Genomic DNA, 12,637 nt, shown 5'->3' on the forward strand with positions numbered 1-12,637 from the left:
ACAATCGTATCGTAACAGCATGTACAGAATTGTGCACAATACGATGGTTCAAAATAATCATGAATAATCGTTGATCGGTCATTAGTTGTTTGTTCGTAATTGTTCTTATAGGTTTGTAGTCTTCAGTTTTCTGCCAGTCTTCAGCGCTCGCTGCCCATGAATAATCTAACTATTGAGCATGCATCAGTTACTTTTTCCTGACATTCATCTCTGACTGCAATGAGATGTCCAGCAGAACAATCAGAAAGACATAATTAGATAGAAAATGTTTTTATAAAAGTGAAGAGAGATACGCAGTCTCTTCCACCATAAATGCCTAACTGCTTGCAATTTTTTAAAACTTTAGACTTACTTTTAAGTTTTAAAAGGTTTTCATCCATGTTATCATCATCAATATTGTTATTGCTTTAAAAATAAACAATAACGATAAGAAAATGACTGGTGTCTAAAAGGTCTCATAAGTATGTGCTATGCATCAATAAAAGCCTTCAGAAGAAATAAGTAAATCGGATGTGAGTTGCAGGGAGCCATATGAGTCCCTTTACCATCTCTGCACCACCTACCTTGGGCTCTGCAGCAGGATATCGGCATAGATGTCTTGATAAAAATAACTGACCATCTTCCAAATGTTTGTCCAACTTGGAAGTGAGAGCACCCCAATTACAAAACATTTATCTTCCTTACTCTATCCAAAACTGGGTTTACACTTTTACTTGTTTTCTGTGTTGGATTGACCAACATGTATTGATAGTTTGGTCAAGATGTTTTTTGTGATTTGAGATATATGTTTAGGACCATACCTCTTTTATGTCACACATGAGCAGTCTGCATCCTCTATCTTTATAAAGGGCACCAGACTTTGGAGCGGCTCTATCACTACCAATTAGGTAAGAACAAATGGCTGATATAGTGGGCTCTGCATAATGTGACAGAATGATGTATGTGCTGAAAGAGGCATGCAGAGCCTTCGACAGCCTCCTCTGTCACTCCAGAAGCAGGAGTCCCACTACCAGCACGGTGCAGACATTGTCACAAATAGTGAGGGACACAATCTGTCACCATTTACTGGCATGCTGAGGCCAAGGCAGGGCTCTGTTCTTTCATGTATAATAACCTGGCCAGTGGTACACAGAACAAATTGTTTTTTAAAAGAGAGGGAAAGGGAAAAAAATGGAGCAGGGACATAACATGTAGGATAATGCAATAACATTTATTTTCTGTATTTAAACTGGGTAGATGTAGTTCACATCTAATTTATAAAGTACAAAGCAGTCAGACGTCAAAAGAGATTACAATCTACTGCCCCTTCCATACCCATGATACTAGTTTTTATTTTATCAAGAACACCCCAGGAGAACTCACACAAACATTGGCGTGTTGGACAATCACCATGCAGATTGTGGGGAATTTAAACAAATGAAGGAATTGTAAGGCAAGAGACAAACCATTCAACCACCATTATTCTGACATCACACAGGACAAAACAACCTGATTAATAGCAGCCCCATGCATTTGTTTGAATTTACACTATTTAGACCAGTGGTCGCTTACCTTTCCGGACCCACGGACCGCTGAATTTACACACTCCGGACAGCTCATGTGCGGGGAGCCAGGCGTCACTTAAAGGGGAAGAAACTTCCCCCATAGTGACGTCATGATGCCAGAACCTGCCCACTCTCCCATCATTGGTCTGAGCCAACCAGAGACACAACCCGCCCCTTTTCCTGAGCCTTTCTATGGGGGACATGGTCGGTGGCTCAGGCTGGTGTGCCCTTCCAGTGGGGTCCTTCTCCTGACCCCACTCAGGAGAACACCGGATAGAGCCATGGACCACCAAAATGTTCTTGTGTTCCACCAGTGGTCCGCGGACCACCAATTGACAACCACTGATTTAGACCATTTGGCCAAAAGTAAGCTCATTTCAAAACAAGGGGCATTAATAGGGGGTATAACTACCACCATGGCAGAAAACCCAGGATTTCCTAGTCTGAGCAGGCTTTCATCAAGATTTTGTGTTAGGATCAGGTGTGTGAGGTCAGGTATAAATAATAAACAAGAAAACCATCTTCATAATTGGCAATCCATTTTATCCTAAAAGTTTTCAATAGGGCTGAGGTCACAGATCTGTAGAGGCCACTAGATTTTCCCCACCTTCACCACAGTCATTCTAGTCATCAAGTGCACCCATGAAAAGTAAGAAAACAAGTTCACTGCAATAAGGGAAACTTTAAAAAAAAAGGTGAGCTAACCCCAATATGCTTACTCTGCATTTACGTTTGCTTTTCAAATTATTAACCAATGAAGAAGATAAAGACTTAGCATACTGGGATGCATTATCCAGCCATAAGTGCACAATTTATACCTGGTGGCACATTCATTTTAGTGTGAAAATATAAATAAAAGTGACATTTATTTGCTGAATTTGGAATGTACTGATCATCCTATTTCTTTCTTTTAGCATTGGCCATACCAGAAGCACATGCTCACCTTTATATTTAATATACAGCTCTGCATAATATATTGGTGATATACAAATACAGTTTAATAATATTAGTAACAATAATATTTGACTGCTGTGAGTTACTTATGGAAGATTTATGGTACTTATAGATATATGTATTGATCTATTCCTATATATAGTTATAGATTTATACTTATGGTACTCCGTAAGATATGGAAGATGTGTGATGCCCCTTGCTCTTTTTTTTGGGAATATTGGTGCTTGGTGATTGACCACTCAGATACCCAACAATGCCACTTAGAAGAAGGTCTTCGGCCCTACGTAGGCAAATGCCAAGTCCAAACTCTCAGGTCCCAACAGGTTTACATAGGGATAAGTCTCCATCTCTCCTAGCTGCTAAACAGATGGGGAAAAAAAGTTGATGGGGTTGAAATAAACCCTAAAACTTTAACATAACACTTGACAATTAAATGCCTCAACAAAATTTTTATATTGATATATTGAAATACATTTCAGTTGTGATATTGTATAGGGTTAATACCTGTTATAATAGCCAAGTGTATGTTTTTTTCTTACCTTATTTTTCTCACTTTCTGCATACAGTGTAAGCTGTAAAGCAAAGGAAATAAAATAGAAGTAGAGTTTAGTTTGCTTGAAATGATCATTTATGATTGTCTTGGCAAAAATGTAGTGTGCACAGGTGTCCCCAATTTTGAGGAGGTAGGTAGTAATTGTGCTGTCCTTTTGGTATACTGCTGTATACCAACACAGCAAGGTGGCTTACGTTCGTCCTCTCTTCTCTATAGAATAAAACTGACTAATCGACAAAATTACACACAGCAGCAGTTCTCCTCTTCAGCTGGCTGGCAGGGTCTGAAATTTTTACATTGCCGTTGGAAGTAAAAATATTACCAATGGGCAGCAAGTAGTCCATATGACATTTTTTGCGTTCACCCTTTAGCTCTTGACATAAAAGGTCAACAAATCTGTAGCAAAAGCCATATATTTACGTTACCTGTTACCTGGAGTTTCTTTAATTCCACTGACTAAACTAGGCCTAGAATGTGAGTAAGATTGTGCTATTTATATTAGATGTGGTTCAATGATCAATGTAAAGCAGAAAGTGATTGGCTGGATGTGTAAATATTTGGGAAATAAACACGTAATATAATTCATCATTGTATTTCACACACAAGCTCCGCACTACTGGGATTAGCAGAGTGGAAAATGAACATGCTGCATATGTGACACAACGTGACAAGCAAGACTTTTTATTATCTCTCTATATTCTTCTTTTCTAATCATTTCCCACTTCTCAAAGCTATCGTTCCATCTGTTAGGCTCCTTCCTCCGCTTGCATTGCCTCCTAGCTCACTTCTGCATTCAAAACAGCATCTCAACCCAGTTCTCCCTTTGAACGTCATACAGAATAGCAGCCACCACACCTTTAGGTCTCTTACAGAACAGAAACTTTTCCTTTTTTTAAACCAGTTCACCTACTGCCCACATTCTGGAATTCCCCTGGGTTAAAGAATTGGGTTTACTCAAAAATCGCCAGCATTCGGCAACCTTCCACATGTTTCCTTTGCTGTAGGTTGTAGGAATTGGTAGAGAAAATCATGACAGTGGGAAGGCAGAGAACCGCAGTGAGTGAATTACCCCACCACCCCCACTTATTCACCGCAACAAATCGCACACAACAACAGAGTGGATAAGTGGCCCGTAGGTCTTTCAATACAAACTTAAACAACCTCGTAAATAGTATTAACAATTAAACAATAATAAACACTGATAAACATAAGACATAACATCAGCAATAACATAAACACCTTTTTTATAACATTCTCTTAACACTACCCTGAACTTCTTAAATCTTTGGTTACCTGTCCTTGAAGGTGTCCCCAATCCACTAACCCTCTTTTCATGATATATATGCTCCTAGCTGCCACCTCCCCCACTAAGCCTTTCTTGCCTGCTCCCTGTCCCCCACTCAGGCCTTACTCTATGCTTCTCTGTGCTCCAGGCCTATCTAGAGCAGTGGTTGTCCAACTTTTGGCTGTCATGGACTATATTCACGGACTCCGGACCGTGCATGCGTGAGGACCTCAAGACACTTCCCCCAGAGTGACGTCATGATGCCATTCTCTCATCGCAAACTCAGACCAGAGACACAAGCCACCCACCGCCCCAGCCTGAAATCCATACATTGGATATGGTCCATGGCTCTAGCCGGTGCGGCCCCCCTTTAAGCAGGGTCCTTTAATGACTCCACTGGGGGTGCACCAGCCAGAGCCACGGGCGATTGTTGATCTAGAGTGCAGTGCTCAATGCCAATATCCGACACAGGTAGAAATTAATACAGAACTATGTTGAACAAGGAAAAGGAAGATGAAGAAGATAATTGAAACCTTTAAATACATTCCTAATGAAGGTTCAGGACGCCACTATTTTTAATATAAATCTGAACTCAAGAATATGAGGAATAACCTCACTCTAAGAAGAGGAAAGCTCAGAAGTATGGTAATAAAAATGAGTGGATGCTGGATTTATACTTTCTACACCCCTAGGCCAGCTATTTTGGTCAGTCAGCTAGTTATTCTTCTAATATCACATGAAATCAGACATGATAACCCAATAAAAGCTGGGGACAGAAATGCTAAAAGAGACAGTTTGCCTGAACAACTGATCTATGATTAACTGCCATTTACACAGACACCTTCTCAAACTCATTCACCATCTTTTTCATTTACCATATTCTGGATCCATAGTTCATTACTACTTGTACAAACTCAATACACCATTTAACAACAAAGATACACACTGTGAACCTGATTTATAAAATCTATCCAGACTGGAGAAGATAGACTATCATGGGAGAACCTGGGTGATCCAGCAAATTTAGAACAGATCTGGTCCAGGACTGAAAACATTTGCCAACTAACAGAAATTTTTAAGAAACCAATTCCAGGTTTGCTGGATTGCCCAGGTTCTCCCAAGATAGCCTATCTTCTCCAGTTTTGGAGAGTTTTAAAAATCAGATGCATTGTGCAGGCAGGATAGAAGTTTGGAAAGATTTTATGCATATTACTGACAATAACATAAGGGGTTTATATTCAAGTATAAGGACCCACTACTTGTCATTAATTTACTAATGATCTTTCATTAAAAACTATTCTTCGTCAAGGCAAAAGAAAGGAATAACTTGCTTGAATTTGATTGGATTGGAGACTGATTGACCCCTTTTATTGAAAATGATCATAGATTGATTGACACTTTTGATTTCAAAAGAAAACCACTCTTCATCCACATGGCAAAAAAAATGAAATGACCCAATCATTACATGTATGGGCAGCATTAGGCAGGAAGCACGTCTGCCAACACTCTCTCTAATTAGGTCAACTATAAAGTATTTGTGGCATCTCGGATAAAAGCAAAAGATGGGTCAGCTGATAAGGAGCAAGGCTTGCATATTCAGAGATCTGAGTCTGGAGGGCTAAGTATATAAAGCACTCATTAGTGAGTGAAAGGTGGCAGTTATTGGAGCATTATACTTCACAGACAGCGTAAGCGCTAAGCTGGTAAATGACGCACAGATAAAGAAAGGAAAAGTCGGAGGTGAAGAATAAGGAAAGTAATTCTGCTATTCATGGGAAGTAGTCTTCAGTACTAACAGAGAGTTAGTGAGTATGCAATTGTATTTCTTTGGAATTATATTGCTACAAATGAATTGTGGTTAGGAAGAAGATCTAAAACTTAACAAGGTTAGGACTATAAATTATACTAAGTAATTGCTACACAAAGTTATATAAATTTCCCTTTTATCCTTGATGAACAAAATATTTGCAGGAGAAAATATAGTTTGCCCATTGCCTTCTACTAGAAACGTCAATGAAAATCTGAACCTGGCCCCAGGGGCTAACTAAAAATCAGATTGCCCCCCCACCCCATTTTAAGATTGCGTCTATGTTGGGTCACCTTTGACTACTGAAGGCGGCTGCCAGTGTGCCACCTGCCAAGTGTTCCTGCACCACTTCATGTCTCTGCCAACATCAGCAGCTGCATAGTATTGTCCATGCAGGAGATGGGAAGAGAAGATGAGTGGCTGCAGCCTGACATAGACATGGTACAGGACAGGAATACTTTGCAGGCAAGAATGACAATGGCAGCCTCCCTAGCCCAGTCTTCACCTGCCAGGCTTGTCCCAAAACCACTCCGCAACTGCAGTGGTCACTGAAAATGGTGTGGAATACAGAGCAGTAAATATTGACAGCTCCTGGTGGCCACGTTTACTGAGATAATATAACCAAATAAAAGCCTAAATCACTTCCTTTTAAAGATTTAACAAGGACAATAAAAAAAGAAGGGTGTTCCTGGTTGCAATGGCCAACTAGAGATGCTCAGTCAACTATAAAAGCAGAAGAAAGACAGAAAGTCTTTGGAGCAGCATTTGGTCCATTTTTTCCAGTCATTTTCAGAAATCTGAACTGCCAAAAATGATACTGAAATTCTGATTCAGCTTAAGACATTCATATTTATGAATTTCACTCTGAAAGTAATGTTTTCTGAATTTCAGCATGAACACTGCTTGTTGCCATCACCCATCATGTTTTGTCTCTTCTGCACCTTATTAAGCTGGACCTACATGGGTGATTACCAGCAGCTCAGTCACACAACAAAAATTTCAACTGAATAATCGCTAAAGGTAGCCATACATGAATCCATTTTTAGGGTTTTTGGGACATTTTTAGCATGGATCTGATGGCTAATAAAATCAAAAGCGATTAAAAGAACAAAGTCAAACTAGCATTAAAGCAGATGGAAACCCAAGCATTAAAATCTCATATAATATTAAATGTGTTAATCTTTTTCAACATCTTATGGCTGCAGTTTTTATGCTTAAAATGTTACCTGGTATCCCTGCTGTTAAGGTCCTTGTTAAGTAATGTATTGTTATAGGGTGACAATGCTCTATCCCTGTCTCTCAATTCTGCCCAGCATTGTCATCTTGTCATCATGTGTTACTGTTGGAGACTATAAGAACCAATACCAATGATCAGTGTATGTAGCAGGTATGTAATAGGCTTGCATACAGCACTACATCTCATTTCCTCTCTTCTTTAAATTCAGACAATTGGAGGGTTAATCAGATGAGACTATTTGACACGTTGTCTAAATGTTACTATCCTTCCTGCAGACCATTTGTTCATCAACCTGCGGCATCACCTGCCTCCCTTTAGCCATGAAGTTTTAATCTTTCTTGGCATCCACTGCACAGAAACTGGGGATGTGCACAGCTAAAAGGGATTCTGGAATCTTTGCTGCAGCCAATGAGCAGATTATTTCTTGAAATCAATCCTCCTCTGTCATTGGCTGCTAAGCCTATTTAAACCACCTTAGTTTCTGCTACGTAGCTTCCAGCTTGTGCGCAAGTCTGCTTTTCTGGATGTGACCTTGGCCGTAATTGGTGCCCGCCCTGACTGCAGCGTGTTTAACTACTTTGGCTTGACTCACTGCCTAATAGCCATTCCTACACTGAAGTCATCTGATCCCTGTTACACCTTGGTGGGGAGCGCCTGGGGCCCATGACCTGGTGACCTCCTTGCAGCAAAGTATTCCAGTGACTGCTATGGTAACTGAACCATCACTCCTTGCAGGGTGTGCTGGTGAAAACCAGGGGGTCAGTTAGATTCTGCACTTCAGGTAATCCCGTGTCACCTGGGAGGGGGGAGGCGATCCATAACACTAGAACAGTGGTGGTCAACTTTTTTGACATGGGGGACCATAAGTCTGACTCCTGACATCACTAAAAGGAACACACATATTATTCAGTGAATGAAATGATAGAACATTGTCAGATGAAGAACATGTAATAGCATGGCCAAGACAGTGCGTTGTTGTTGGAGACTGGTGCCATGCTTTAAGACAGAGGCCGCCACCCTTTCCGACCTCACGGACCACTAGATTCATAATTTTAAATCCCGCGGACCATTAATATGATTTTTTAAAAAAAAGGTGTGTAGTAGAAGCTCTGTGTCACTCAAAGGGAAAGAAACATTGACGTGATGCCAGAACCCATCCACTCTCCCAACGTAGGATCAGACCCGCTTGCTAAACATCTGGGGGGGGACAGTAGAGCAGGGCTATGGATGTAACAAAAGTTGTGTCTTTACGGGTGACATGATCAGCGGGGTCAGGAGAAGGACTCCCATCCCCCACAAGTCTGCAGAGGGAAAAAGGAGGGGTTCTTACTGAATGAATGTGCTTGGGGATAAGATCAGTAGGGATGGGGAGAAGAAATGTAGGATGTGTGAGGAATAAATATGGAAAAGTATTGATGAAGAGGGTGTGGAATTGAAGAATGAATGGAAGAGATAGAGGGATGGGAAAATGATGATAATGAATGAGAAGAAAAAGGGGAGGGAAATGGAGAAGTGAATGAATGGGTAAGTGGAATGTAGGTGAATGTGCCAGGGATGGGGATTGTGTGAAGGTAATTGCATGTGTATGTGTAATGGTAACAGAAAGGGAATTTTCTGCGGACCACCAACATTTTCCAGCGGACCACCAGTAGGCAACTTCATGAGACAGTCACAGACTGGAAACATGTTATGAGACTACTAGAGAACACTACCTCCCCTTTTTTCAAGTCAACATTTCTACATGTGCTCCATGCATGTCTCTATTTAAATCACTTGTGCCATATTTGAAGACACATGATATTTACCTAGTAAGGTCCGATAAATAGACCAGATTTTAAAACAAAACATAGAAAGTAAACAGGAATTGATAGCACAGGAAAAAAAATTGTATGAAAGGGTAGAGAAAAACAATACCTGAAGGTAATTTTTCATTCACTGGCTTGAGTAGGTGCCAAATTAGATTGTCTTTAGGGGTTGTGAAGGCCACATGTTAAGTGCCAAAGGGATGCATGTGGCAGCCAGAACTTTCCTTTGCTCCCATTACATCCCCCATGATATTGGTGGGTCCTTGATGTCATCATGTTCATTGCAGGGCAGGGGTTGTGCTGCGAACAGGTTAAAAAGTAAAAGGGTAAATATAATATAATATATATATATATATATATTTATAAAGCTTTACCATCTTTCAAAGCCATGCTCCTTCGCACACAAGCTGTAACCCTTGGCTTTTTCAATGCTGCTTTGATATTTTCCCTCTGCAAATGTCTGATTATTAGCTTTATCCCAATGTAGCACGCCTGGGGATGATTCATGGCTTCCCTTTATAACAGTTTCTGCTTGTCCTATCAGTCTTTACAAGGGATCCGCTAGGGACCCGAGTCCATACAGTTTGGCTGGACTGGAAAGCACAAACAGCTGTGTAATGCAATGGAGGCCAGAATATATTGACAACCACATGCCCAAAACAACTTTATGACAAACAGATGAGGAAGTGATCAGGGACTGAGCTTAACAGATGTTTTCAGTATAAACCAGAACAAAAATATAGACTTACATGCTGTATTATCTGAAAATCTGAGACTGAAAAGAGAGATCATTATTAAAAGAACATTCAGAATATCAATACATTATGTATTACAAAACATTTTTTTTCTTTTTGGCTAAACATTTTTGGAAGTTGAATTCCGCATGTTATTTACAAATAACATCAGATCTATCAGATAGACAACCCAATGTCAATTTGAAGGTGTGTGCAAAGTTCTGTAACAGGAAGGGCTGTTACTGTTTCTCTTTGCAATAGATTCCCCAAAATAATTTGCTTAAAGCTAGGTTCGGACCTGCCACACTGCAGCACTGGTTCTTGGAAAATAGTGTCTACAGATTTGGCAGTGGGTTGCAGTGAGCGCTACTATACCTCTCACTACTTCCTCTAATTATTCTCTATGGGGCTGGTGCAGGTAGAAGCTACTTGCAATGTGATACAGGAGTTCACTGGCATGAGGAAGTGGTAACTACTCCGCAACCTTATTGTCAATCTGTACATAGCTTTAGAAACAGAATACAGTGAGACATAATGCCTCACACCTAAGAACAATCTTGAGGTTTACATACATGTTACTCTAAGGCTACGTACACACATGCAATCATTGTCGTTGGAAAGGATCTTTTACAATCCTTTCCAGCGACTAATGCCTGCACGATGCATGAACGAGTGTTGTACATACAAAACCGTTCTGCACTATGCAGAGGGGAAGGGGAGAACGATGGAGCGGCACCCTGCTGTGCTCTCTCTCCTTCACTTCATTAGGATCGTTCGTCCTCCATTGTCCGTTGATCCACCAGGATGGTCGTTCGGATGATGGTCGATGGGCGTTGTACTCACATAAGATTGTCGTCTGATATCGTCCCTGAGACGATTATAAGACGAGAACTATTGGATGTGTGTACGTAGCCTAACAAAAGCAAGGGTAGAACAAAACTAGAATGACATAGCCACTATCACCACTTGCAATCTTGCATGCACCATATATCAAAAATACAGCACACACTATTGATGAACATACATAAAAATCAGTGACTGCCATGGTTTGCTGCACTTTGGCCAACTTTATTTTACCATTGAATAAATCTGTAAGAAACTGAAATTTTAGCATTTGCCCTTCTTTAATAGTCAACAAAGAAAAGCAAATAATATATAAAAAGTTCAATCAAAAAGCAAATACAAGTCTCAAAAACAGATAAAGTAATAAGAGCATCAACACTTTATAAACCATTTAACAAAAATATAAAATTCTGTAAAACATCTAACAATAGTTTTTAGGGTTGAACTGGTTAAATTCTGGTTTGTATTCAAGGCCTGCTCTATAGTACGTCCCTACTTTCCTTTTAGCTTCTTCCACTCCAGTGGTTGATATGGAAACAGCTATTTTGCTTCGGTATCCCCCCCACCATCTCTGTTCCTGGCAGAGGGTCCCCAAGGATCTGTGTCAGGCCTCCGGGGCTCTGAAAACTACAATGGGGTCTTAGGGGTCAGGTGTGGAAAAAGAGGTCTGTATAATGAAGTGAGGGATGGGTGTGTATAGGAAAGATCTGGGATGCAAAAATGTTCTTAAAGTGTAATTCTAAATTTTCTGTGATCAGTATTACACATTCACTAAAATAGAGTTGTCACTGTTTGTGTATAGACCATTCCAGAGAGTTGGGACAGCTCTAGAAAAGTCTTGGAGCCGTGCGTGTGATGAGGTTATGAGTGAGGACGTCACAAAAAGGTAAGTGGGACAAGAACTGTGTAGGGATTTGAAGGCAAAGCACAGGAGCTTTAATTTGATTCTCAGGTAAATTGGAAGCCAGTGAAGAGAAGCGGTGGGAAGGATGGATGGATGAGTCTGGCTGCAGCATTCATAATAGATTGTAGGGTAGAGAGTCGGGTTAGTGGAATACCAGAGAGGAAGAGGTTACAGTAGTCCAGAAAAAATAAATATATATAAATAAATTATATTAAATATAAATGCTGCATATTTCACTACAGTTTTTTTATTGCTCATCAATATTTTACAAACATCTGTTGATTGTGCAAGTGAAACTATTAGGCTTCTTGTGATGGTGTGATAATGCTGTGTGGATAATATGGATCAGTGTTGTCACCCTCAGAACCCCTATCAGTTTTTTTTATTGTTGTCTGTGTACCCATGTTCACCCACTTTATTTGTCTTGGTGACCATTGTCATCCCAACCAAATCTCCAAATATGACCAAATGTCCCCAAAACAGCAAATGTTACGCCCCCACTGGTGGTTACCAACAAATCACCCAAGGAGCACAATCTAAGCAATACCTGGTCTCCACCAGAGCACCCCACAAGGAGTGATGGGCCCAACGTGTGAGTAACGATGGATCACCCAAGGCGCAAAATGTAAGCATTGATGGATCACCCAAAGTGCAGAATCTAAGCAATACCTGGTCTCCACTAGAGCGCCCCACAAGAAGCAATGGGCATGTTACCCTAGTAGTTACAGGACTCTTTGCTGCTGGGCACAGACAGATTGTGACCCTACCAAAGGAAAGGCAGGCTGGGGAGGCTTTGTTTGGAGACAGCTGAAAACGCAGGAAAAACAAAGCAAAATAGCCAAACAGGTGGTGGGCAAGAAGATAGTCGAGGTTTGGGTAACCAGACACTAGTTAGAGTCACAAACCACTATGTAGCTGTTGCAAGGTCTAGAATAGCCTCTGCCCCATTAAGTTGGCTCCAGTTCCAAAGA

Source organism: Pyxicephalus adspersus, chromosome 9 (genome assembly GCF_032062135.1).
Source record: "Pyxicephalus adspersus chromosome 9, UCB_Pads_2.0, whole genome shotgun sequence".
Lineage (NCBI taxonomy): Eukaryota > Metazoa > Chordata > Amphibia > Anura > Pyxicephalidae > Pyxicephalus > Pyxicephalus adspersus.